This window comes from Megascapheus bottae, chromosome 20 (genome assembly GCF_031878675.1).
Source record: "Megascapheus bottae isolate mThoBot1 chromosome 20, mThoBot2.hap1, whole genome shotgun sequence".
Taxonomy (NCBI): domain Eukaryota; kingdom Metazoa; phylum Chordata; class Mammalia; order Rodentia; family Geomyidae; genus Megascapheus; species Megascapheus bottae.
The window spans coordinates 8,824,810-8,851,557 of NC_143528.1; the positions used below are offsets into that span (position 1 = coordinate 8,824,810).

Below are 26,748 nucleotides of genomic sequence, written 5' to 3' on the forward strand. Positions count from 1 at the left end.
TTATATCATGTTCTGGGCTGATTTCTACTTGGACAAAGTGATCAGATAATAAGATACCAGAATAGGGAATCAAGATTTTCTAAGCTGATAATGGAAACCTATGGGAAAAAGTGAGCAAGTTTCAAATTATGCATGGTAGAATTGGCCACAGGGAAGAAAGGGTAAAACTGAAGTGTGTAAACAGTACAAGAAATACTATGAGGGAAGAGAACAAAGTTTCACCCTAAAATCTGAAGCAAACCAAAGCTTTAAATCAGAACACGAGCCAAGCACTGCCAAAATACAAGAAAAAACAAAATGAGAATTGCGAGGTTTTGTAACTCATTTATAACTATGAAGTTGCTTAGGCTTTGCTTAGGCTTTCCAAAGTATATGTCTGTGCGTTGGGGAATAGTAATTAACATTTCTGAAAAAAAAAGGTCACTAGGAGGAAAGAACATTCCTGAGAAGCTGGGTCCCATACTATTAATTTAGATGTTCCAATCTAACAGGTTCACTCATTAAATGTAGAGGGCAATTCCCAAGAGTTACACTACAGATAAAAAAATAGAACTTGGAGTCACAACTCTGAAATTATTCTGTATTTTGTTTGAGTGTAAATAGGAAGGACCTTTGAGTGCTGTTAAATACTGCCTGGTAATTACAGCAGAAAAGAGATTAAATGTTTACCCAAGGAAGGCAACTCAGAGGAAGTAAAGGAGAGTGTATCAGGAAGAGACAATAATAGCTTTCATCCTCTGCATGGTAGCTCCTCACATCTTTGATACCGATGATTTTTCACAGTTGCGTTGTGAAAGACAAATGATAGGGCTAATTAGAGAAAACACAGACTTTCAGATGCTCTCATATCATTGAAGGTGAGAGTTCCTTTATGAGGATACAAAACTTGGTAAAATGAAGGGTGCCTTACTAGCTGGTTGCAAGAGTGTCTTTAGATTTAGTCAAACCACATACCAATATATTTCTTCTCTATCAGAAATCCAGTGAATCTTGGTGAACATGTTCTTGCTGTAACATGGCTTGCCTTTCCCCTTACAATCCTTGCCTCAGCAGAGCCAGAGCTCCTTTCATCATATGTGGAAGGGAGTTTTGCTCTCTTAGATGAGGGCACTTTCAAATAATGTTTCAGTGGAAAATTGTGAGACATGAATAATTTCTTCTGAGAATAATCTCTTTGGAATTGATAGAAAGTGTCTGTCTGGATGATATAAATATGTGGTAAAGCTCAACAAAAACTTCCTTATCCCTATAAAGGATTTTCATTTCTTTTGAACAGTGATCTGAAAATGAAAAGTAGAAATGGATGCTGGACCCATGCTAGCTATTATCTGAGGATTTTTCTCTCCCTCTCTTTCTCACATGTTGCCCAATGACATCAGTTGAAATTTACTGTGAACTTGGCCCCAAATTCCAAGAAACCCAACCTGAAGTTTTAAACCATATTCATTCCCAGTGCTTCTCAACAAGATTCAATTTCCAACAAAAATCATCATTGTCTCTGGTCCCAAACTGAAGGAAGAATTGAATTAGGGAGGGAAAACACTTGGTTGGAAAAAACATTTGACATGACACTGTGGGAACATTTTAGAGGGGCCCCAAAGAGATGCATTCCAAAGGTGCTATTCCCATGGACTGTGAGGTTACCTGGAAACAGATGTCACCATGGTATTGGCTGAAAGCAAGTTGGAGTGGAGAGGTAAGAGTAAAGAAATTCTAACACTTCCGTTTTCCTCTCTTTCTTTTTCCTAAACCCAAACTTCAATTTGCTATTTGGCTCAGGGAGCAGAAGAGGACAGAGAACTCACAATGCATTTGCATTTCTTGTCCAGTTTCCAGCCCCATGTCAGTAGAGCTGAACCTTGGATGGCCTAGAATCCCTGTAGAGTTCTGTTTGGCAGAAGGGAAGAAGCAGCTTATGTTAAGGACAGCATTGCACTGCGCTCAGACAAGCTGTCCATCCCCTCTGACCCTCAGCATTGCAGTGGTGACCATGTAGTGGAGAAAATGCTTCTTCTTGGCTAACAGCCATGCTAGCTGGAGGAAATTTGTCCAAAACAAGGGAAATACAAGCTGCCTGTGATTCAAATAGTGTATAGACAAAGTTCTCATACACAGCAGCCTCTCCTTGACTTTGAATGTCACAATTAGTGTACTATTGATATTAAATAGACATATCCTTACCAAATAACTAATGTGTAGGCTGCTGTCAATGATACCAGAATGCTAGTTTGTATGATGTTTTGGGGTGGATTGTATAAGGAAATCATTGAATTGCAAAGACATCTACATTTTGAAAAAAGTGTTCTGAATCACAGGAAAGTGGAAGGGAATTGCCTGTGATATAAAGTAGGCAAGAAGGGAATTCAGGTGTCCTGTTGGCGAAACCAGAGTTTAATGATTATTTTGCTGGATACAGTACTTGTGTTGTTGGTGGGTACACAACTTGGCACAAAACACAAAGATTTCAGATTGGCCCCAGGGCATATTTGTTCTGAAGTAAGATTGTAACTAGATGCCATTGGGTAGCTAGAAATACATATAAGGAGTAAATTCATGAAGATTCCAGAGAAATGTGTGTATGGGCCCAATTTACTTCTTCCGAAAGTGGCTTCTACAGAAAACTCAATTTCTGAGGTATCCCTACATTTATGACATAGGAACTCAATATTTCTGAGGCTTTCAAATAGTATTCAGTGGTATGGAATCTATGCTTTACCTTTTTTCCATCATGTTTCAATTACTTTTTGTAGTGACATGCCATTAGTATCTTTTTCTTTTGTAATATTTTCTATAGATATTTTCTTTTTGGTTACTATTGCAATTATTAAAAAAAAATACCACGCTGAGCACTAGTGGCTCACACCTGAAACCTTAGCTACTCCGGAGGCTGAGATCTGAGGACTAGTTTGAAACCAGCTCTTGCTGAGACCTCCAATTAACCAGAAGTAGAGCTCTAGCTCAAGTGGAGAATGTTAGCTTTAAAATAAAACTCAGAGAAAGTACCCAGGCCCTGAGTTCAAGCCCCAGCACAAAATAAAATACGGAGACTATAAAGTTGTATTTTAAACCAATAGTCTCATTGCATATAGTATAATCACAAATTAATCTTTATCATAGGCCCACTAATAACATATGCATAGCTAATTGTTGTTATTCAAATGTAATACACCAAGATAACATATAGGGTGAGTTACAAATTTGCTTGATGTGCTTACTATTACCACCTAATTTTACACTGCTGTCCATCATTCTTTCATTTCAACTTTAAGGATTTTCTTAAATAGTTCTGTAGACTAAGCCTAGTAGCCACAAATTGCCTCTCATTTTGCTTATTTGTCTTTCATTTCTTGAAGGATAATGTGGCCAAATACAACACTAGTGTTCATGGTTGACACATTTTTCTTCTAGTATTTTGAATAGATTCTCCTACACTAGCCTACAAATACCTTCTGGGAAATCTGCAGATACTCCTACAGGAGCTGCTCCTTGACTTTTACAAATTGCCTTTCTCTTGTTGCTTTAAATATTTCTTCTGCAGTCGCTGACTTTAGATATTTTGACTGTATTCTCTTTGAGCTTCATACATCTGTATCTTCAAATGCACTCTACTCTCGTCTCTCCTTTATCTGAAAGTGCCATAGTAAGTACATGAATTCACTTGAGAATATCCCATAAGTATTTCAGGCTCTTTTTTTGTTCCTATGACAACTATTTTAAAATTGTCTCAAAAGTATTTGTAGATTCTTCTTTCTTCTTGATCAAGTATATTGTTCAACTATTGTATTTTCCAGCTAGTGTTGTTTTGTCCCCTTTTAAAGAATGTATTGTCCTTCATTAATGTACTGCTTTTAATTGAATGTCTTTTGTGATGATTTTTTTCAAATTCTTTTATTAGGCAGCTCACAGTCTGATTTAATATGAATGCATTTTAATTCTTTGGTATGTATGTGTCATCCTATTTGTGAGAAACATACATGTGTATATGTTTCTCACAAACAATAGGATGATACATTTATCTGGAATTTGGTCACTAGAAAAAACTAACATCGCTCTTGCATACTAATTTTGTGAAAAGGTAATCACAATCATTGCAGCAAGGTATTCCTGTATCGCGAAGACATTTTCTGATCTCTCCTTGTCATTTCCCTGTGGCACTCTAGCTCTAGAATGTGGCTTGCCTCTGCTTTCAGCAGCTTCCAATCTGTAGTGCAGGTCTCCTCAATACTGAGTCAGGAAAGACAAATCATTCCTTTGGGTAGCCCAGACAAGTCAGAATTTGAGACTGACAGACAATTCCTTTGTTTCTGTCCACAGGGATCTCAATCTGGCTCCAGTGTACAATTATCAAGTTACAGCTTTTTAACTGGTTTCCAAATTTCCATAGTGATTCAGTTTAGTCATTATTAGACCACATCTCTCTCTGTATGTGGCAGGTGGTAGATGTAGGTTCTTATTCTGCCATCTTACTAATGATATTTAATCAACTAACTTTTGCCCAAGTTTTCAAGGGAATTAAATGAAAGGATAGTTTTGCCAAGAGATAATTCATCAAACATACCAGATTTTATAAAAAAAAAAAAACTTACACCATATAAAGTTTAAAATCTCAATCATAACTCATTTCTATAACAAGAGATTTTAGGAGAGAATAAAATAGTTCTAGAAAGATCAAAATAATTTTTAAAGAAGCAACTTATTCTGTAACTTAATATAATGGTATAAGTACAGAGAAGTAGGCCACATGAAGAAAGATAGGTGCTAGATCCATGCTACACACTCAAATGCCTTTCTTGATAATGTTGCAGTTCAATGCAGAAAGGAGTCTTTTCATTACTGCTCCAACTGGAGAGATTTTCAGAAAAAAATACACCTTGACCTATATTTCACACTACATAAGAAATTCAAGTCAAGATTGATTATAACCTAAATGGAAAAGCTAAAAATATAAAGCTCTCTGCTGCTTGGAGAATTTTTGCTACATCAGAGGACATAGTGATACTTGTTCTAAGAAATCTAACATTACAGGGAAAACTTGATAAAGCAGGCATCATCAGAATTAAGAACATGTTTCCATGAAAAGAAGCTGTGAAGAAAATTAAAATTAAGGTATGAAGATGAATCTTGACACATACTGTAAAGAATATAAAGATCTTTAGAAATAAATAACAAAAGAAAAGATGTAGAAATACTAGAATAGACTCTATAAAAGACTCACTCAAATGGTGAATATTAATTTACATCTTTAGTCATGATAGAAATGGAAATTAAAAGGACAATGACCTACCACAACCTACCCATTAGAATTTTGAGCTAGACTGAAGAAAAATGCAAAGAAGTTGCTGTTCTCAGACCACACAGCTCAGAATATAAAGTAGGACTCCTAGAGAAATCACTGGCATATTTTCATAGGGTTAAAAATGTATTTCAGGGGGCCGGGAGTTTGGCCTAGTGGTTAAAGTGCTTGTCTAGCATGCATGAAGACCCGGGTTCCATTCCTTGGTACCACATACATAGAAAAAAGCCAGAAGTGGTGCTGAGGCTCAAGTGGTGGAGTTCTAGCCTTGAGAAAAATCCAAGGACAGTGCTAAGACCCTGAGCTTAAGCCCAGGACTGGCAAAAAAAAAATCTATATCAGGAAGTGGCACTGTGGTTCAAGAGTAGCTCAGGGACAATGCCCAGGCGCAGAGTTCAAGTCCTACAACCTAAAAAAAATGATAAGCCAGTAATTTTACTTCTAAAGAAATAAACACATGTCCAAATAAATGGTTCTTGAATCTTTACCATTTACTCATGATAAAACAATCTAAATGTCCAACAGGAGTCTGTAGTACATCTGCACAGGGGCATCGTATTCAATGGTAAAAACTGCCAGATACATGGAGCTATACAGCATACTAGCTGGGCTCTCGTGGCTCACCATCTGTAATCCTAGCTAACGGGGAGTCCAAGACCGGATTGAGAAGAACACTTCATGAGAGATTATTCTCAACAAAGAGCATAATGCAGGGGCAATCACCTGTTTCTCTCGAAATCTAACAGGAAGATTGGACCCAGGCATGGGCAAGAAGCAGGACCTTGTCTTCACATATGTCTCAGTGGATGCATGAACATGTGCCTAGCCTGCTCAAATTGTTCAAACCCTGGTACCAACTAAGACACGACCATGCTGTGCAAAAGAAGCCAGACATAACAGTACTTACACTATGAGAGTTCATTTCTGTGAATTGTGCCGATGGCTTTGCATGTAGGGAAGAAATGGGGTAATGACAGTTACATGGACACTTACAAACACTTAGCAAAGTATCTACTGAAAGCTGGTACCTAGAAAAATGGGCATATAAATCTATTGCAGCACTATTTACACAGACAAGTTATGAATGAATTTAAAAATGTGGTGTACGTAAAATGACAAAAAATGAAATCAGGTACTTTAGTGAGAAATGGGAGGACATGAAGTAAAAATAACTCAGACAAGTATGTTTCCTCTCATGGGGAAATGAAAGGATAAAGTTAAAGAGGAGAATTAAAATTAGGAGGTGAGTATAACTGATTTTTAAATACAAATTTTGAATGTGCATATAAGTTTAACCTTTGTATTTTTTTTTGTCAGTTCTGGGGCTTGAACTCAGGACCTGAACACTGGCTTCTTTTTCTCAAATAGCACTCTACTGCTTGAGCCATAATCCCACTTCCAGCTTTTTTCTGTGGTACTGAGGAACTGAACTCAGGGCTTCATGCATGTTAGGCAAGCACTCTACTAAGCTACATTCCCAGCCCTGTCTTGAAATTTTTAAAACAAAGAAGAGAAAGTAAAAATGTGATTAAAAAATTTGTGACAGACTAGCACAACGATGTTCAATGTAGCACTATTTACCATAGCAAAGATATGGAACCAACCCAGATGTCCCTCAGTTGATGAGTGGATCAACAAGATGTGGTATTTGTACACAATGGAATTCTATGCTGCTGTCAGAAAGAATGACATCGCCTCATTTGTAAGGAAATGGAAAGACTTAGAAAAAAATCATATTAAGTGAAGTAAGCCAGACTCAAAGGAACATAGGCTCAATGGTTTCCCTCATTTGTAATAATTAATACAAACCTAGGACTCATCTAGTGGAGGATTACAATAGCTCAAAACCTAGATACATAAGGCCATATCGGATGAGGCTAAATGAAAGGATCTTCAGGATGTGGAAACAAGAGCTTTGTATTATATGATTATTTTCCTAAATGTACTATGTTATTTCTCTTCTCTTTTGTTGCCTTTTGGTTAATCTCATTGTTACAGTATCTGACTTTATTGTATGTACGTTTATTTATTTGAAATAGGAAAAGGAAGGGGGGCGAACAAGATGAGGGGAGTGTCAATGTGTGAGAAGTGATGTACCCACTGTTTGGTGAATTTAACTGTGACACCTTTATACATTACATTAAAAAAATTCTGGCAGCTATTCCTGGTAAATGAGCACTTGTAAAAATACTAAAAGTTATTTTTCAGGTTGAAATTACAAGTGCTGTGATTGGTACTCACAGAAGATGTAGGAGGCATTGTAAATTGGTTTGACCTTTAAAAACAATTAGGCCTATTTGCAAAGCCTATGATCCACTGTGGATGACAGTTTATATATTCTATGTGCATCTGCCCATTTGGGTAATAATAAGAATAAGAACATAACTATAATGAAAGTAAAATCTCTACAGCGATGGTGAACCTGATAGTACCATAGTGTATAATCCAAGCTCTGCATTGGATCAGGAAATCAGAGGATGAACCACAGACTCCGAACCAGCACTGTGTGACATTACTTGATGTTCCCTCATTATACGAGCAGCTCTACCAGCATCCACACAAACACTGCCCTGGATTTCCCATGAACCTATCTCTGCAGATCTAGGGCTGCAGAAATGCCTACTGAGATTCTCACTATTTTACTTTAATTAAAACGAAGTCTGCTACTGAATGGCTTTCCTTTTGAAAATCACTTTGTAAGTGGCAACTTTCTACTTGCAATTTTTCTACCCAAATATTTGTCTTTCATTTGAAAAGCACTTCATCAACATTCACCACGTTCCTCTTGCTTTACTGATTGAGGAGCCAGGACAGGGAAGGGCTTTTCAAGCAGCAAGAGATCAACAAGCACTGAGATGAAAGAGCAAATAGGATGACAGAGGACTTGGAAGTAAAGCAGGCTTGGGAAGAAGAGGTGAGGCTTGAAAGATGGGTGACTGAAGACTGTGATGATTCCCACAGCTCATATTTGTAAATTCAAAAAAAAAACTTGCCACGAGTTTATTTTTCTCACGAGTGTAATGATTGAAGACTCTAACCACCTTTTTGTCTACTTAAGATTTTAAGGATTATCTCTCAAAACCTCTACTCACAGGAATAGGTAATTTTATTGCGGAAAATGTTTTTGCTTTGTTTTAACTGACATGAAATAGTGAGAAAGGTTCCAAATTCCTTCCACTTGTCCTGGTTCCCATACCAAAATCACTGACCTACTTAGGACTAAGACCTCTCTCAACAGATTTCCTTATCTACTTCCTTTGTGGGCTTATGTTGGCATGTTTAAAAACTCCATCTAGGATTGTTTGAGTGAAATGAGAGATTAAGTTAACCTAAAAGCGGAAAAGAAAGAACTCCTAACTGCCTCAGTCAAATATTTCTTTAATATCCTTGGCGGTCCAAATGTCTTTTATACCTATTGCCCTTGTTTGTTTGATTGGGTTGTTTTGTTTACTGCAATTAAGATAAAACCTATGTTATCATCCTTTCAAACTTTCTCTTAGATTTATTCCCTTGTTCATTTGGATATTACTGTAGAAATACATCTTCAGAACCAGGGTAGAGAAAAGGGAGATGAGGAGAATGAAAAACAAAATAATATATGTAGACCAGAATGAGGAAATCCACCATGATATGTTACAAAGTCTAAACTATGTCATTGGGACACAGAGCACAGATCAGACTTGTGAAGTCCAGAAGAGAAAATCATGAGGCTGTCTGGTTTGTGCAACTGGAGAGTGGCCAGCCAACTTGGAAGTAGGTAACACAGGAACAAGTCTTTAAGAGTAAATACAACTTTAGCTAACAACTTGAGACCTAAAACCTGGCCTTTTCAGGGGCTTGGGAGAAAGTTCTGGGATGCATGTATGACTTGGGAGTTAATCACACATAGGTGATAATCAGAGCCTTGGGATTCAATTAACTTAGAGAAAGGAAAATGAGTTGGGAAAGAGAAACTCATAGACCAGAGCAGAAGGATCCAGGGGGGAAAAAGTGCCTGGAAGCCAAGAAGTGTGAGTCAAACTAAGCAGTAGTAAGGGCTGGAGATGTGTGCGGTGGTTGAGCACCTACTTAGCAAGAATGAAGTATGCAAACTCCAGTATCAAAAAAGAAAAAAGATCCTGTAAAAATGTAAGCATGGTAGCTCACACCTATAATCTTAGCCATTCAGGAGGCTGAGATCTGAGGATATGGTTCAAAGCCAGACAGGAAAGTCCACTTATCTCTAATTAACTCCCCCCTTCCCTACTCCCCCCCCAGGCCAAAAGAGAGAGAGACAGTAGTAAAGCTGTCCCTTAATTGGTGAAGTGATAGCCCTTAAGTAAAAGGAACTTCAGGGACAATGTCCAGACCCTGAGTTCAATCAAGTCCAGAACCATATGCATACAAAACCCTCAATCAGAAATGTAAAGAATCAAATGCTATAATGGCTACATAGAAAATTACAAACACAAAGGGTTTATGAAATGTAGGTCTATTGAAGACCCATTCTCTTAACAAAAATATGATAAAGCATAAATTCTTTACTAATACCAATCAAGATAGTGATGGATTCCTGGAGGAATGGAAACCAGTATTCAATTTAAGACAAAAATGGAGAAGCCCTTCAGAGACTGTTATCAGTAAGCTTGACAACAACGAAGAGGTCCTTATGGAGACAAAGCATGTACAAGTCAGTATTAGAAAGAAAGCAGGAATTTGTTCTTCATTCCATGATTCTCAGAAGTAGCTGTGTCAGGGTTGGGAACAGAGCACCTACAGTGAGGTTAGTGAGTGGAACAAGAAAGATTAGGGATGAAACATACTGGAAGTGAAGTCTGGACTGGTAGCAAGTAACAGCTAGCTGGACTATCTTCCCTATGGTATCCAGTCCTCCTGTGGGTTCTTCAAAGGAAGCCAAGGAGGAGGTCACAGTCAGCTACTAAGAGGAAAGGGAAGGTTTTAAGAATCTAAGACTGGCAGTCATAGATAAACAATTTCAGATTCCTAATCTTCATGATAATACTTTTTTATAGTTCCCCAGTTATACTTATTCCTACTGAACAAACCCAAACAGGTTCACTTGTTATGGGCAGAAATGTGTTTTGCAAGCTTCCGGGGTGATTTTCTTTTTTTTTTTTTTATTGTCGGGATAATGTATAGAGGGGTTACAGTTACATTTGTCAGGTAGTAGGTGCACTGCTTCTCACATACTGATACCCCTTCTCATCTTTTTTCCCCATTCTTCTGTACCCCCTCCCAATCATCTTGTTTACCCCTCTTCCTGAGTGATTTTCTTTTCAGTACCTAGAGCATGTCAGAACAGGAAAGGACTATCCGTGTAGCCCTATCTCTAGGTTCCTTTAATCTACAGTTGGAGTTCAGAAAGTATTACTGTGAAACCCTTAACTATATAAGTTACCCCCAGTAGGACTCTGTACTCAAGGGGAAAGAAGGCTGATGAGGCAGAAATTTATACTGATTTAGAGATTGTACTTCATAAAAACCTGCAGAGCAAAACTGATATACTAACGCGATGTCCCAGAGATTCCAGGCTGGTATAAGAAAATGGAGACATGCGATTGCAGAAAAACTGATGCAGGTTGGAGTGAACATGTGCACGGGGGAAAAAACAAGAAGTGATTGATTTGAACAAGATATACTACATGATTAGCAAGTGTAGGGCCCTAGCTTTGACCTCCATCTAGTAATGCACAGTAGTTTTTCCTTTAATAGGTTTTCTACACTCTTTCTTTTAAAATCACTGCAACGAATTAGTAGCTGAAACAATGCTTAAAGTAAGATGGGGAAAAGAATATAATAGAGTTTCTCAAATGATATCAGATTGAAGAAAATCATTATTTATCAAAAATCTATTTAGTGATACCAGGTATAATTGCACATACCGGTAATTCACCAAATCTTTAGAAGAAGAGGAAAGAGATTTACCATCTAAGGCCAGCCCAGGAAAAAAGAGCAAAACCCACATACATAAATAACATGCCTCGGGTATATCTGATTGAGAGAACATTTATCATCAGTGAGTCCCTGAAATAATTCATTAGCATTTTCCAAAAAGCAAACTGCATGCATGTATACATTATGTCCATAAAGACTACATATATACATTCATATGTGTAGTTTCTTTAAATATATCTTCATCACAGGACATCTATAAGCACACTTAGCACCCCAGGAAGTAATGTGAGCATTCAAATTTAGTGGTTAGGAGGTATGCTATAATTTTGAGACCATCTCTGCCCTGTAAGTACAGATGTGCTTTAACAGAAATTAGAAATTCTGTCTATATTATTAAGTGAATAGAATGATCACAGTGAAGTTACCTGCATATAATATATGGTTTTAAATACTAGAGACTTAGATGGAGATAAATGATATACAGGTACAAATAGATATCAACCCCAAATCGATTCATTTTACTCCATAGTTCTGTAAGAATCTAGGAGAAAATACAAAGGATTATTAATAGGTAATGTGACAAAATGGGGAACAGAGCAAGAGCCTTCAGATCCTGTGATACAAAATGAAGTCTTGATAACCACCCAGGAAGACAAGAAAAAAAAATGAGTTCTAAGATCTCTCCCACTACTTCCCCATACAAAGTCTTAGAATCAGGACGGAGCAGTATTCATTGTATTTTTCCCCCATTGTTCTCACTTATAAAGATTGGCTTTATTTTATCTTTCTCAGAGACTGTTTGAATTGTAGATTCCAAAGTCCTTTGAACTTTGTTCTTTGAGAGTAGCAGGGCAGAAAACACATTCTGCCACATGCAACTGTGAACCTGTGATTTGGGACTTGTGATAGCTCCTGGGATAACTTCTTGACCTATGCTTAAAAAGACAACTGTTCAAACTTACCAGGAGGCAAAACAGTACCAGAGTTAATCACTACTGTTTACTAAAAGACATCAATCAGCCACAAGCTTCTTGGATTAACGGAGTTTTAAAATCCCGTGGACAGTCCTTATCAAAATGTCAAGGTTCAGAAAGGAGCAGGAATAGGATTGGTCTCTATTTAAGGCACTTCCTCTCATGTAGTTTCTGGAGAAAGCAGTCGGTGTGGTATGTACTTCTCCTAAAGATGGTGCCTTTTGAGTAGTCTGGAGGTCTGTTAGACCTCAGGGAGAATTGATGGAGATGGGCTTTCAACTGCTTTTCTATCCTAGAATTCCCTTGTATTTTTTCATCTTCTTTGTAAATGAGCAACTCTAAGATGTAGGCATTTGGGGGTCCGGGAGTTTGGCCTAGTGGTTAAAGTGCTTCCTAGCATGCATGAAGACCCGGGTTCGATTCCTCGGTACCACATATATAGAAAAAATCCAGAAGTGGTACTGAGGCTCAAGTGGTAGAGCTCCAGCCTTGAGAAAGTCCAAGAACGGTGTTCAGGCCCTGAGCTCAAGCCCAGGACTGGCCAAAAAAAAAAATGTAGGCATTTGTGATTTGCACACACTGCATTTCTCTGTTGTCCCCTCCCCACAAAACAGGCTGTTTCTGGGCAAATTTATAATACCACTATTCCAGCTGGCTGTGGTGTGGCAGGACTATTGTCCAGATTACTCATCACTAAAATGGCTCAAGAAATCTGAGACCTCCTATACTTGATGGGAACTTCTGACATAGAATTCAAAGCGTATCATTATCTCAGGGACCAGTGGTAGGAAGAAGCATAATTCTCACTTCTACTGGTAGAGAAACAGGGATGCTGATGGAAGGAGTTTCCTTATGGAGGACAATTGTTAGGACCTGGGTTAATGCACCACACTCCAGTTCCGGAAGTGAACGAATCATGAGGTCATACATAATAGTTGGAGAACAGAGTGCAATCTGCATAGTCAGGTCTCTTCAAGCAAGTGGACAGAGCTTTCCCTTCCAAACTTTCCTGACCTACCGCCCACTGAGAAAAGACATACTAGACTGACCCTACAAAGCAAACACAAAAGATTTTACGGTAGGTTTAATTTATACATAGCTCCTAGAAACACTTTCTGCTCTAGTCAATGCAATCAATGTCATAATTTGCTAACTTTGTTGGCATGGCCAGAGGAAAAAATGAGTTTAAGAAGAAACTCAAAAAAAGTTATACTGTTGCAAAATTTATGTAACATGAAATATATACAACTGTTTTGATATTGTCCATAGGGTTAATAGTCACTGTCTTTCTCTCAGGGCAACTACATTTGATGTCAATGACCAGATGGCAATCTGTTATTTAAAGGGAGAGGAAGGCTATCCATGGTAGTACAGTCTTAGAATCTATTACAGAGAAAGCTCTGGATCTCAAGTTTGAAGCCAGTCTAGGATACACAATGAGATCCAGTCTGGAAAAAATAAATCAGTACAATAACAAGAGTTGGATAACTACAAACGTATTAGCCCAAGTATAGTGAAATATTGTGAGAATAACACCTGGTGACTGAGTGAGAAACAGTTGAGCCAGAGCACAAGGAACTGAGTTTAACCCCTAATATTAGTATAAAACAGCAATAACAAAAACCCCAAAGTATATCTCTAAGGGAGAAAAAATAGGGAGGTTCAGAGAGAAAAATGAAAGTCTCTCATGATGTATAGGGGATAATTGAAGCAACCAGGGATAACTGGATGAAGGGCTTGGTAAAGGCAAGAATGATAACCAAGTACTTAAAAACAAAGAAAAGTAAGATGAAAGTGCCAAAAAAGAAAGAGCAAAGGAGAAATAAGAGGGAAAGAAAGAGAAAAGTAAAAAGTTAAGGTTTGTGCAGAAATTTACTATATCCAAGGAAAAGAAGAGAGCATTTTGAGGGCAAAGCAGAGTCAAAAAATAGCATATAAGTATAAATTTACAATGTGCAGGAGAGGGAGAATATTCTAGAAGGATACTCATTTGGAAGCAAAGGGACACACACATGACACTAGAGAACCAGGCATTGGCTGCAGTGCCCCAGCTGGTCTGGGGAAATCATGTGCATTTTTCAAAGATAAATGGAGAGCAGTTAGAGCCACTGGACACTACGATGAGTTTATGACAAAAATTAATGCCAGCTCATTATAGGAGTTACTAGTAAAGTGAGAATAGAGGAGAGGGTCGAAGGATCAGAAAGGAGCACAGACAACCTCAGGAACTGCATTCCCAGGAGGCAGAGGCTAAGCTGGGCCTCACTGAGGTCTCCCCCCACCCCCACAAGAGAGTCTCCTATGGAATGACTGGTAGTGGTACTGGAGCTGCTTTTGCTTGCAGGGTCAGTAGTTGGGAAGAAGAGCTAAAACGTGGTGGTTGGGATGAAACGGCTGGAATCTGTCAGGACCTTTAATTCTGTCAGTGTATGTCACCACAAACGATTCAAAGAACTGCTGCCCGACTTCTGCCTTCCACAGCTATAGTTCTGCACATTCCTTGCTTACCAAATCTAACTCATGACACATAAGATTTCTAAAAGTCAGAATTCAAACCCTGTATGCTTCTACAATCAAGAAGGAAAACACAAAGGAGCCACCCAAGATAGTACCAAGAGCTTTCCAGAAGAAGGGCTCAGAGAGAAAGACACTGCACAGGCATGTCTTCCCGGTATACCACATTGCCACCTCACAAGATTATTGATGGTCTCAGTGCCATGAAAACCTGCCCACTACTCTCACAGCTTTGAGCCACTGGCTGAAGATTCAACTTAGTGCCTGATTGGCCAAGCTATGGTTCCATGTATGTGCTAGTTATTCCATTCAGGACTGGGAAGGGAAATGCCTGACTCACTTGTACAGAGGGAGGCAGGTGCCTTCACTCCATCTCTTTGGAGACCTTCCCTTCAAGTAGGAAGGTAGATTGATATTACAAGCTAATTTCTTTGCAAAAGCAAATAAAGAATATCCGTACCATATGTTCAGATTTAAGCATGAGTAAAAAATTTCTCCTAAGTGCTCTTTCCCAATCTATGTCAAGAAAGAATGAAATAGATACTGCACCAACTTTAAAATCAACATTATTTCCTTTTTACTTAGTATTCCAGGGTGTTTGTTCCAAAGGGCAATGAAGCTTGGGAAGTCTGTCATCTTTAAAGTGTGACTAGTAACCGTTATGCTGAATATTAAAATCCCAGGAAGCTAAGGACAGGAAATAAAGAAGCTGTATGTGTGGAGAAGTTTGAAAGACCTCTACAAAAGGGGCCAACACCATGGGGGCTTCTTTTTTGTTAGAAGAAGCTTGGTCACATGGCCATATCGAGTAGCAAGAGAACCAGGAAAGTGTGAATTAGTAGTGTGTTCCAAAGGGAGAGAATAAAATTGGTGGTAACTAAAAAAAAAAAAAAAAAAGACTGAGTGAGGGTTAGGGATGGGGTACTGGGGAGAACAGAGAACTGGAGTACAGAGGACTATGAAGGGTACTGTGAGATCTTTGATCAGGACAAAACTGATGTCCCTCCATCCCCAGAAAGGATGTCACTACTTTGTCCATGCCATCTTCCTGCCAGTAATTACCAGCTGAATGCTAGCATTACAGGTGAGCAGAAGCAAGCCTGGCTTACGACAGTTCATGTACTGGTGTGTACATGATCAAACTGTACAGAACTACAAACACTTATACTTACAAAACTACTGCAGTGAGATGTAGTGCTATGTGAATGACATCAAGTTCCTGATTTTGAGACTATTCTATGTAGCATAATTTGCATATATTATAACATTAGAAAAAGTTGGATGGATGGTATATAAAACCACTCTAGTATTTCTGCAACTTTCTGTGAAGCTAGAATACTTTGGAGCAAGCTCTCAAAAATAATCTTGACAATAGAGCCAACGTTTTGTAGAAATAAAATAACCAAAGTGACAATCTGGGCTAGATGATGGTTAGAGAAATGGAAATTGTCACGCATAAACATATGCCTTTGTGTGAAAAGCCATTTTTATATTTCGGAGTGCTAAAGAACCTGAGTTAATGTATCTGCTAACACTTCCTTCTACTTGTGAAATTCAGTTTTTCCTAACAGCAAAACAATTCCATAAAATCTAGCAATGACATATCTGCTGTACAACATTAAGATATTGTTCCCTTGTTGTGTGGGGTTGCTAATAGGTATTAGGGTCAGACTTCAACACAGATTTACCAAACCTTGGTATCACACCTAGTTCAACACCAGAGGCCAAGCTTTACAGATGAATAGAATTCAAACGTTTTTTTCCCCCCGCTACTTGTAAGAGCTCATCAAAACACACCGAAATATATTTGGGTTCTGAACAGGATAACTATAAATATCTCCGCATCGTGAGTGTGATACCCTAGTAATTTTGCATAAGTTTTGTATCAGTGTGATGCAGTTGGTAAGGAATTCAGTGGTAGAGTGGTTTGTCCCTAGCCCTGTGCTCTGGGAAAGCTCATTTTAGACCTTTACCTTGGCTGCTCACTGTCAAAATCCTGAACAGGTTCCCATCCAGCCTTATGCTTTACCAGGGACACGAATCCCAACTCTGTGATATCAGAAATGTGCAAAGAAATATAATAAAGTATAACTTTAACCAATGTTGAACAGAATATCATTTTGAAAAAGACAAAGATAATAGCTTACTGAGATATCAATAATAGAGATTTTTTTAATAGAGCAGATTTTTAAAGTGTAACCAAAGACAGAAGAGAAATATGAAGGGTAAATGAGGATCAATACTATCAACTTCAAGGAGGTACTTTTGAATCCTCCAGCTTGACAAAATGTTAATGAATATGATTGGAAGGGTGTACCATATAAGCACCAATAACGAAGTTTCTGCATCCAATAGAATGACACGGCAGAAACTCAATTAGAACAGGTTGACACAGAAGCAGCTGATAATGGCCTTTTGGAGGAAGGCATTCAATAATTGTAGCTTTATTTTTTATTCAGACTCTGGGACTTTAGAGTAAATTAAAATAATTGGAGACAAACATCACCTCTCTTGAACAATCTAATAATTTAGTTTGAACCAAGTGATTTCCAAGATCCACAGTAGTCATCTTTGACATAAGAGCATAAAGCTAATAGTTCAACATGGATTAAAAGAATTTGCTTGAGATCACCACCTTGGAAACATGGCAGGACAGACAGCTGACATCAAATGTCAATAAATACAGTCATACTCTAAGCAAAGCAATAACAAATAAAATAATCAAACCTTCACTGAGGTTGAGCAAACAAAAGATATTCCAGTTTACAGTGGCTCCATGCCAGGAGACTGCTGAGACTGGAGAATAATCAGGATGCAGACTGCTATCTTTCAAGAATGTGCTAATGAAAATTTTCAGGAACAGTTTCCTCAAGGTTCTTACCAGAATGTTAACTACCCAGTACCTCAAAAGTGTCATGGGCAAGATAAATATTGTCTGGCAGGTACCATCTTCCAAAAGAAAAATGTAGAAGGAACAAGTTCTGATCATAATTGTTGGCTATCAAGTTTTACCAATAATAGTAAATAGGCTTAGAATTATAATGAAAGATTAAAATATCACCAAAACCTTTGAGGATGTAACTTACAGGAGAGGCAGGGGTAAAGAAGAGAAATGCTGCCCTGAGAATGAACTTGAGGTTTTCTGGCCCACTATAGACTAAATATTTTTTTTTTTGCCAAAGGCAAAGAACATTTAAGTTAAAGTCTCAGCTCATGAGATCCTATTAATCTCTCTTTTTGCTGCTAGTGAAGTTGGAGCTCTGAAGTTCAAATTCAAGCACTGAGAGATCAGGTAAAAGATGAGTCCCAATCATACTTACCCAGCTATGATAAATTATCAAATTGACAAAGAACCATAAAAGCAAAACCCAATGTGTTTGAAGTCCAGCACAAAGTTATAATGTTCAGGATCTCATGTTTACATTTCCCTGCATTTGGAGAGAGAATGTGTTACGTTGTTTGCTACCTTTGAGACAGAGCTTTCATACTGCTGATACTTAACAGCCCACAGGTCAATCAGACTTCCGCCCTTCCAAGATCCCCATCTGTCCCCTAGAGTTGTTATGAGAAATAGGGAATATTCTGTGCATAGTTATAGTTGTTCTGTGTGTAGAGAACACTGAATAGAACATTAAGAAAAAAGATTGCAGAGACTTTTGAGTTAATCGTGTTCACTAGATTTTCTTTTATTGTAATTAAAAGAGGGTTACGGTTATATTTGCTAGATAAAAGGTGCATTACTTCACACACATTGATACCCCAAGGGACAACAAAAAAGATGAGAAATAACATAGTACATTAAGAACAACAATCACACATTATATAGCTCATGTTTCCTTATCTTGGAGGTTCTTTTATTTAGTCTCATCCTATATGGCCTTATGTAACTAGGTTTTGAACTATTATAATCCGCTGCTAGGAGAGTCCAAGGTTTGTACTAATTGTTACAAATGAGGGAAACCACCGAGCCTATTTTCCTTTGGGTCTGGCTTACTTCACTTAAAATGATTTTTTCCAAGTTTTTTCATTTCCTTACGAATGGGGCAATGTCGTTCTTTCTGATGGCAGCATAAATTCCATTGTGTATAAATACCACATCTTCGTGATCCAGTCATCCACTGAGGGGCAGCTGGGTTGGTTCCATATCTTTGCTATGGTAAATAGCTTCACTAGATTTTCTATTCCAAGTGTAATGGGATTGCTTTTTGAAAAGTGTGGTCTCTCACTCTTCCCCTCCCTCAGTGGTTAATTTGGAATCATTGAAAAGCAGATACTACTGTAAACATAAGCTGAAATTGAACTCACAGGAGGTTCTTTGATAAGAGCTTGCAGTATTCTTTATTTTTAAACTAGCCAAACTGCTTATCTATATTGCAACAGATTTTCATGTTATATGCTGTTTCTTAGCTCAACTTTTCTTTCTCCACATCATGGTGGAAACTAATGTCTCCTGGAGAACTGGAGGTTACTCCAATTCATTTTCCTTTTTGTCCTCCATGCCTGATAACTATTTCCTTCCTCAGAAAGATAACATTCCAGTGTCTCTACTCCCACAAAACTTCATTCTCCTTTCAGTTTTAAGCAGTGAACTACTGTCTCATAATTTTCCACCTCTTACTCTACATTAGACTTCCTGTGCTTCTATTTAGTCTTATGGAAAGGATAAAATGCTATATTATAAAGACCATTTTTTTTTATCAGAACATGGCCCCCAAGTGTTCTAATCAGGGTTTCAGAGTCAGGCTGAAAAAGAGAAAGAGGGTGTAGGGACCTTTAGTAGGAGGCCACAAGGTTCTGCCATAGTCTCGTATTCTGTCTTCATTTGTATGATTTTAAGAAGATACCAAATTTGTTGATAAACCAAAATGTGGAGAAAACTGGGAGTGTGGGGAAAGCCATATCACTTCCATGTTATGATGCTAGAATAAATGAAAAACCTATTTCTAGTTATTAAAGCATGTGAGTGTAGTAAAATAGTAATACAGGATTGAATAACAATGGGGAAAAAAGCCAAATTACCAAAACACAATAATAGGAATATATGCAAGGAGATGGAAGAGTACCCAAAGCTAGACAACTTTAATAAAGTGAATTTACAATAGAGCAAAGCCTAGATACATAAGGCCACATAGTATGATGCTAATTAAAAGGACCTCCAGGATATAGAAACAAAAGTCATATAATGAGTGATTGTTGTTCTTAATGTACTATGTTATCTCTCATCTCTTTTGCTGTCCCTTGGTTATCTCATATTGTTACAAATATATCTGATAACAAAGTGAGATACTGTATTTGGTTATTTGAAATTGGATAGGGAAGGGGGGAGGGAAATGGGGACCAAGACATGAGAAAGGGTATCAATGTATGTGAATTAATATACCTTCTATCTGGCGAATATAATGTAACCCTTATATTAACTACAGTAAAAATATATGAAAAAATTATTGGATTATGACCCAAATTATAAAAAGTCTACAGTCTGCAATGGTATAAATAATTAGAATTTATAGAATTATAAAGGATTTATATAGGTAGGATTTATACAGCCCTACCTGTGAGCTGTTCCTATGTAAGTATACTCTTTCTTACAATGAGTTAAATATGGAAAGGAGGAAAGAACAAAACTTTGTAAAAGATCCTAGACACTATCTCAACCAGGTGATCAAGGCCAACTTCAACTCTGACAAATCAGGTCCAAAATGTACCCTAACAGGAGAATGCCTTTTCCCTCTCTTTGATGTCAGGCTTGACTGCTGTCACTAGAATTCTTTTGCTTAAGGCTAGCACTCTTACGCCAGGAATGGAATGCTACTTTTAGTGGTGACATAAGTCTCACAGATTTTCTTACTTGGGCTGGATTTAAACAGCCATCTTCAGTTGTGTCAGCTTCTTGAATATCTAGGATTTACAGGAGTGAGACATTGGCATCCAATTATGAAAAAGCCATATTAACTCTGTGATCTTTCTCCCCAGAAGACACATCTTGGTCTAGTTATAAGAAAACCACCTCAAGAATCCTATCAGAATACATTCAAAAAAGCATTTGGTGCCCCTCACAATGGAACCAAAGAAAGTCAGAGCTGCCTTAGGAGACCCTGACATTCAAGGTAATCTGGAGCTCCGGGTGAGCTGCTGAACAGAACAAGAAAATGAGGCTAAATCTAAATGAACCTGAATAAATCATTGACTTTAGCTAATAACCAACAGTACTGAATCATTCCTGTAATAATTACAGTCGAGTTTTTGCATTAGTATACTGTAATTGTAGGTGTCATGTAAATCTAAACTAAGTTAAAAAGCTATTTTTAAAAATCAATATCCAAACAAAATGATTGGGAGGGGACTGGTGGAGGGAAAGGGGGACAAAAACATAAGGGGTATCAATGTTTGAGAAGTAATGTACCCACTACCTGACAGATGTAACCCCTCTATACATTTCTCTGATAATAAAACATTTTTAAAAACTGAAAAAGATGAAAGATAATGCATATTCTATATTGTAGGAATATGTAAAGAAGATTTGAAAGCATTAACCAGAGTACAATATTTGACAACTGAAAACATTTCCCCTGAAAAAACTCGATTCTATTGTGTGTTTCTCATGAGATGAACTCTAATGTTAAATTCATTCCTGGAAGTTTTAGAGTTCTGATATTAAAATGTGGGCCATCTAGGTGTTCTTGGGAAGAAATGAAAACATACCCAAAACTGTACCTAAGAGGAATACCATTTTAGCTTGGGTTCTCCCTGGCAGAACCCAGCACAAGAGCTTATGAAAAGGTTAGTTATCTGAGAAATTTACATAGTAATTGTATAGAAGGAATTGAGAAAATAAAGGCAGTATAGTAATCAAATGTGATGCCTTCTCATAGGCAACTAGAATTTACTTCAACAGAATCTCACAGAATGTATCATAACCCTTTGAGGGATAGATGTTGGAACATTTATGGGTATTTTTGCATCTGCCATTGGCTAAGTAGTGCTGAATGAAGTACTACTTCCTCCTTCCAGGCTATAAATAGGAACTAAATGTCTGGTGCTGGGGAAGCATTGGAACAGAGAGAAAGGCAGTGTAAAGAGGTGAGTTGCTGCCATACACATATGCAGTTGATTATAGCTGCAACAAAAAATAAAAGGTGGCCCCAGAGGACATGAAACTTGACTACAAGGGAGAGACAATGAGAATCTCACACAGAAGTGTGAAGACTTAAATCTCATCACTCTAGAGGAGTGATGAATGATGATAGAGAGATGGCTTTTGATTTGATCTCCTGGCTCTGAGCACCAATTGAAAGCAAACAAAAACATCTCAAATAAATGGGAAAGCTAGGATAAACAGAACAAACTTGACTTGATGCCAAACTCTACTAAATCAGCTTTTACAATAAATGCAACTATCTTAAGTTTATCAGTGAAGAGATTGGCATTAAGAAATTTTAAATGAAACCAGCCATAGAAGAAATACTAACAAAAACAATACCAAAACCTGAAACATTTATTAGTATGACAAAAAAGATTGTTAAAACTAATGCTAACTGAATATTTTTATTTAACTGCTTACAATTGTAAAGCCCCAAATAACAGTCCTGCATCACTAATAAATTATATTTCTCATTGTTATATAATAAAAAATGAGCCTAGGGTGGAGGAATTACAAGTTTCACCAGCTCAAAACATGTTAAAAACTAGCCATTCCCCAACAAAGACATTCTTCAAAATCCCTGTGAGAAGCTCCACGCTGATGGCTCATGATTGTAATCTTAGCTATTCACTCAGGAGGCTGGGATCTCAGGATCATGGTTGGATGCCAGCCCAGGTAGGAAACCCTGAGACTCTTAGCTCTAATTAGGGACCCAATAGCTATAACTAGATCTGTGTCTGAAAGGGTTACAGTTATTAACCTTAAACAGAAAAAAGTGGAAAAAGCCATTGTTTCTCTTTTGTTGCTCTTTGGTTAATGTCATATTGGTACTGTATTTGACTTTGCTACCTGGTATATTGTATATACATTTGTTTATTTGAAATAGGAAAGGGAAGGGGGGAAAACAAGCTGACTGGGAGGGGGTAGAGGGAGGGAAATAGGGAAAAAATATGAGAAGCAAACCACCTACTACCTGGCGAATGTAACTGTAATCCCTCTATACATTACCCTGGCACTTTAAAAAAAGTCCAGCAAGTTGTGAAGACCTGAGTCTAAGCCCTACTAATAGCACACATTAAAATGAAAACATTTCTCATGGTGTAACAAAACAAAAATCCAAACCATTTCATGTGGCCATAGAAGAAAAAATTGTCAGGGATAAACTTCCCACAGGGCAAAGATAGAGGAAAATTCCAGGCAAAGGAAGGAGAAAATCTGTGGTCTAATAAATTACCTGTTCTACACAGAGTAGAAGGCTACCCCATGCCTGTCCACTAGGCCCTTACAGAATGAAAGATGGTATAGAGGATTTACTGTGGCTGCTCCATTGTTCTGTACAAGACACATGTATACTAGAAATTGGGTTTTTGCAGATGAAACAGAACACTTTCAGATCTGAAGGAAAAGATTTAAGCCATGGCTCTTGTACAGCCACTGACTTTATGCATGAAACAATAGTCAGTGGATCAGATCTTGGTGTCTGCCTCAGAGGAGGGTGGTTTTTCTGTGTAGGAGAGAAGAATGGGCTCTATTAGACCAATCTCCATTCCCACCCCTGGTTAGGGAGATAAACTCCCATTTCCCATCCTTCCTTGCAATTCAAATAAATGCAAATCTCACTGATACGCAATTAGGTACCACTTCTAAGAGAAAACCAGAAGACCTTGCAATCCACAATCCTTCATCCTCTTTCATCTTCAGCTAGCTGGATGGACCAGAGCATAATGAGTACAGATGCCCATTTCTCCTAGGAGTGAGGGGTGTGGGACACCCAAGTCGAGTCACGCATGAAGAGCTAGTCACCCAGAGCTATTTTTTAGAGTTGACTGAGCTAGAAATCTTCCTTTATCTCAAGCTAAATGTCAATACAACAAAATTATACATTCTTGTGGGAAAAGACTTCACATCCTTCTTCAGCACATAAGCATCTAGTTTAGAATCTACATTGATCTCCTAATAAACTGTTCTTGGTACTTACAATAAAATAATATTGTTTGCTTCTGTGAAGACTCTGCTCCAAGCTCTGAATCCCAATATCATATATTTCTCCTAACATCTATTTTCTTCTCTCTAACCATACTATATTATCTAGTCTGATCCTTTCCAATCCAGATATATACAATGTGGGATTAACATTTTTCCTCCCCACCCCCAAACTCTCTCCCACTGTTAGGGAAACAGTGTTTATTATTGTTCCTTCAGTGTCCATTGTCTACTTGAACCACAGTAACAACCCTACATTTTAGGCTACATACACCAAAAATAAATATTGTACTTCCCCACATACCTTGTAACAAGATAGCCATTTTGCTAGGAACCTTACCAACTGGATATAAACAACTTTGTGCAACTTCCAGCAACTTATTAAGTGGACTTGACCGTGGCCATTCTAGCAGATGCCTTAGGCCTTAAGGTGATCTTGAGAACAAAAAAATAATAAGCATAGCCAAAATGTGAGACATGGTGTGGTTGACATGGGAGGGAAAAAATGCAGTCATAATATTTAATGTATCTTCTCTAAAAATAAGAAAAATTAAAGGGAGGGGTTGGGGGAGAACGATGAAAGGAATATCAATCATGATGCATTGTACTTAGGTTACCATTTGACAAATCAGTTTCTATTTGTACTGCAACCCCTTTTTAAATTGTATTTTTGTTATGCCTGAAGTGGAAGCCTATACATACTTTCTGTATTATAGAGGTGCTGAAAGAACCAAATGAGAGAAGTTGGTTATGTGAAAGCATACAATAAGGCACGTTACAGAACGTGCGCTAAAAAACTGTGGTGAATGCCTTAATTCCAACTGAACATTATTCTTGCTTTGGTATGGGTATTTACTTTTTTTTAAGAGAAAAAGATTCTATTTTAAATGAAGAAAATGTAATGAAAGGGCTCAAGCTGCACAAAGAATCCCAGTTGCAGCAGTATAACTACAGTGAGGTGAGGGAACTGGGGAATCTCAAGGCACTGGAATCTTGTAAGATTCAGGGAGCTGGGATGACAGCAGGGGGAGTGAACTAGAACATCCTGGAACTTCCTCCCTGGCTCCATACCATAAGGAGGGGAAGCCTCTCTTTTGCAGTGATAAGGGTTAACAGAAAATTCTACCAGCACAAAATGGTGGCAACTGTAGTTACTTACATTTCCCAGTCCTCACAGGCTTATAACTCATGTAAGCCAGCTGAAATCTACACAAGTCCATGAGACTCATCTCCAATTAACTGCCAAACAGCTGCGAGTGGAACTGAGGTCCAAGTGGTAGAGCACCAGGTTTGAGCAAAAGAAGCTCAGGGACAGTGCTCCGGCCCTGAGTAAAACCCCCAGTACAGAAACAATAACCACGAAAACACAAGAGGCAAAACTATTATCTCCTACAAAATATTCAAGGTGGTGGATCTCGAATCATCTAGCAGTAAACTATAATTTGAGCTTGGGCTATGTGAGGGGAGCTGAGGCCTCTATATATGAGACCCCCCCCAAAGATATTACATTGGCTCAGGGCTCTGAAGCTTCATTGAACCAACTTAAACTTGACTGAGTACCCTACACTTTAAGAACAAGTTATAAAAAAATAACTTACATTTAAGGGAAAGAAAGACAACACCCTCAATAGCCAGGGGAGCGTACTTGTCCCAAGATCAAGCCACATGTAGACTCCACATTAGCATTAGGAATGAACCCCATTCTGCATGCTGACATCTGTTGACAGAGGCAATGCTGTGATTTCATGCTGAGGGTGCCTCAAAGAATTCTCAAGTTTGCACTGTCAACCATGCCCAGGTACACATGATCACTAGGGTCAAGAGGAACTGCCTGAAAGCTTGAGTGGGAACTCCTGGGGCATGAAGGATCAGGATGCACAGTCACAAAAACAGCAATGCCCCAGTTTTCCTAGAAGCCTATCTGCTTCCTGGGATGCTATGAGGGGTGGAGGGTGAGTGCTACACAGGGGCTTCCGTAATTCTTAACACTGTCCCTCCTCATATAGCATTTAGGCCTATACCACAGCCTTAAGAGGGCTGGTCAGAGGACAGATGCTACAGGCCCCTCCCCACTGCTGGGGCTGCCAATAGGGTCCAGAGCTAGCATGAATCATGTCATCATCCAACTGGGCCACCCCTTCCATTACAGTGAGCAAACCATACCCATCACACAAACCATACACTATAACTGCTTGAGCCTCTGAAAGCTCCCCACATTTTCATGGGCTTCTCTCACTCTACCATGGACATGTACTATACTCCAAATCACTCTGTCCAGCTAAACAAACTATTACGTAATGTGTTCATTCCTTGTCGAAATTATCTTATGTATCTATAACCCCTCTGTACAACGGCTTTACAATAAAATAAAATTTAATTTAAAGAAGAGGAGGAGGAGGAGGAGGAGGGAGAGGAAGAAACAACAGCTATTAGGGTAACTATAATACAGTTTCTAGCTGGAAACAAAACCGGAATAAATGAACCCTCTCTCTAGGAGAGAACTACTTATCAAGATCACCACATAAAATGACAAGGTCATGGATTTACCAGACACATATGCAGGAAGCATAAAGGATTCCAAATGGATCTAAGCAGAATAGGTTTTTCACTATCAAAAGTATACAAGACAAAGGAAAAAAGAAGACATCAACACCAGGTCTCATCTAAGTGGATCTTTAGATACACTTTACAGAATAGTACCGTGTCACATTTGAGTGTTTCCCCACAAGATTAAGAGCAGCTGTCTCAGCAGAAACCTTACATGCCAGAAGGGAATGAAGGGTGCATTCAACGTCCTGGAACAAACACGATTATTCCTAGCATGGCCTGTAACACAGGCTGTCCTTCAAAAAATTCAGGCAATTCATGACTGCCATAAAAAAAAAATCTTATACAAACCAGGCAGTGAGGGCTCACACCTGATCAAGGCCAACCCAGGTAGGAAAAGT

The 26,748-nt window shown here is 38.3% G+C and overlaps 1 long non-coding RNA gene across 1 annotated transcript in view; it reads left to right on the forward strand.

The window, feature by feature from the left end:
• The window catches only part of LOC150049143 (uncharacterized), a 163,635-nt gene that overhangs the window by 125,951 nt on the left and 10,936 nt on the right, over nt 1-26,748 (forward strand). Inside the window, exon 2 of the long non-coding RNA XR_016538967.1 lies at nt 20,650-20,783. This is a non-coding gene — a long non-coding RNA (uncharacterized LOC150049143). The remainder of the gene's footprint in view (nt 1-20,649; nt 20,784-26,748) is intronic.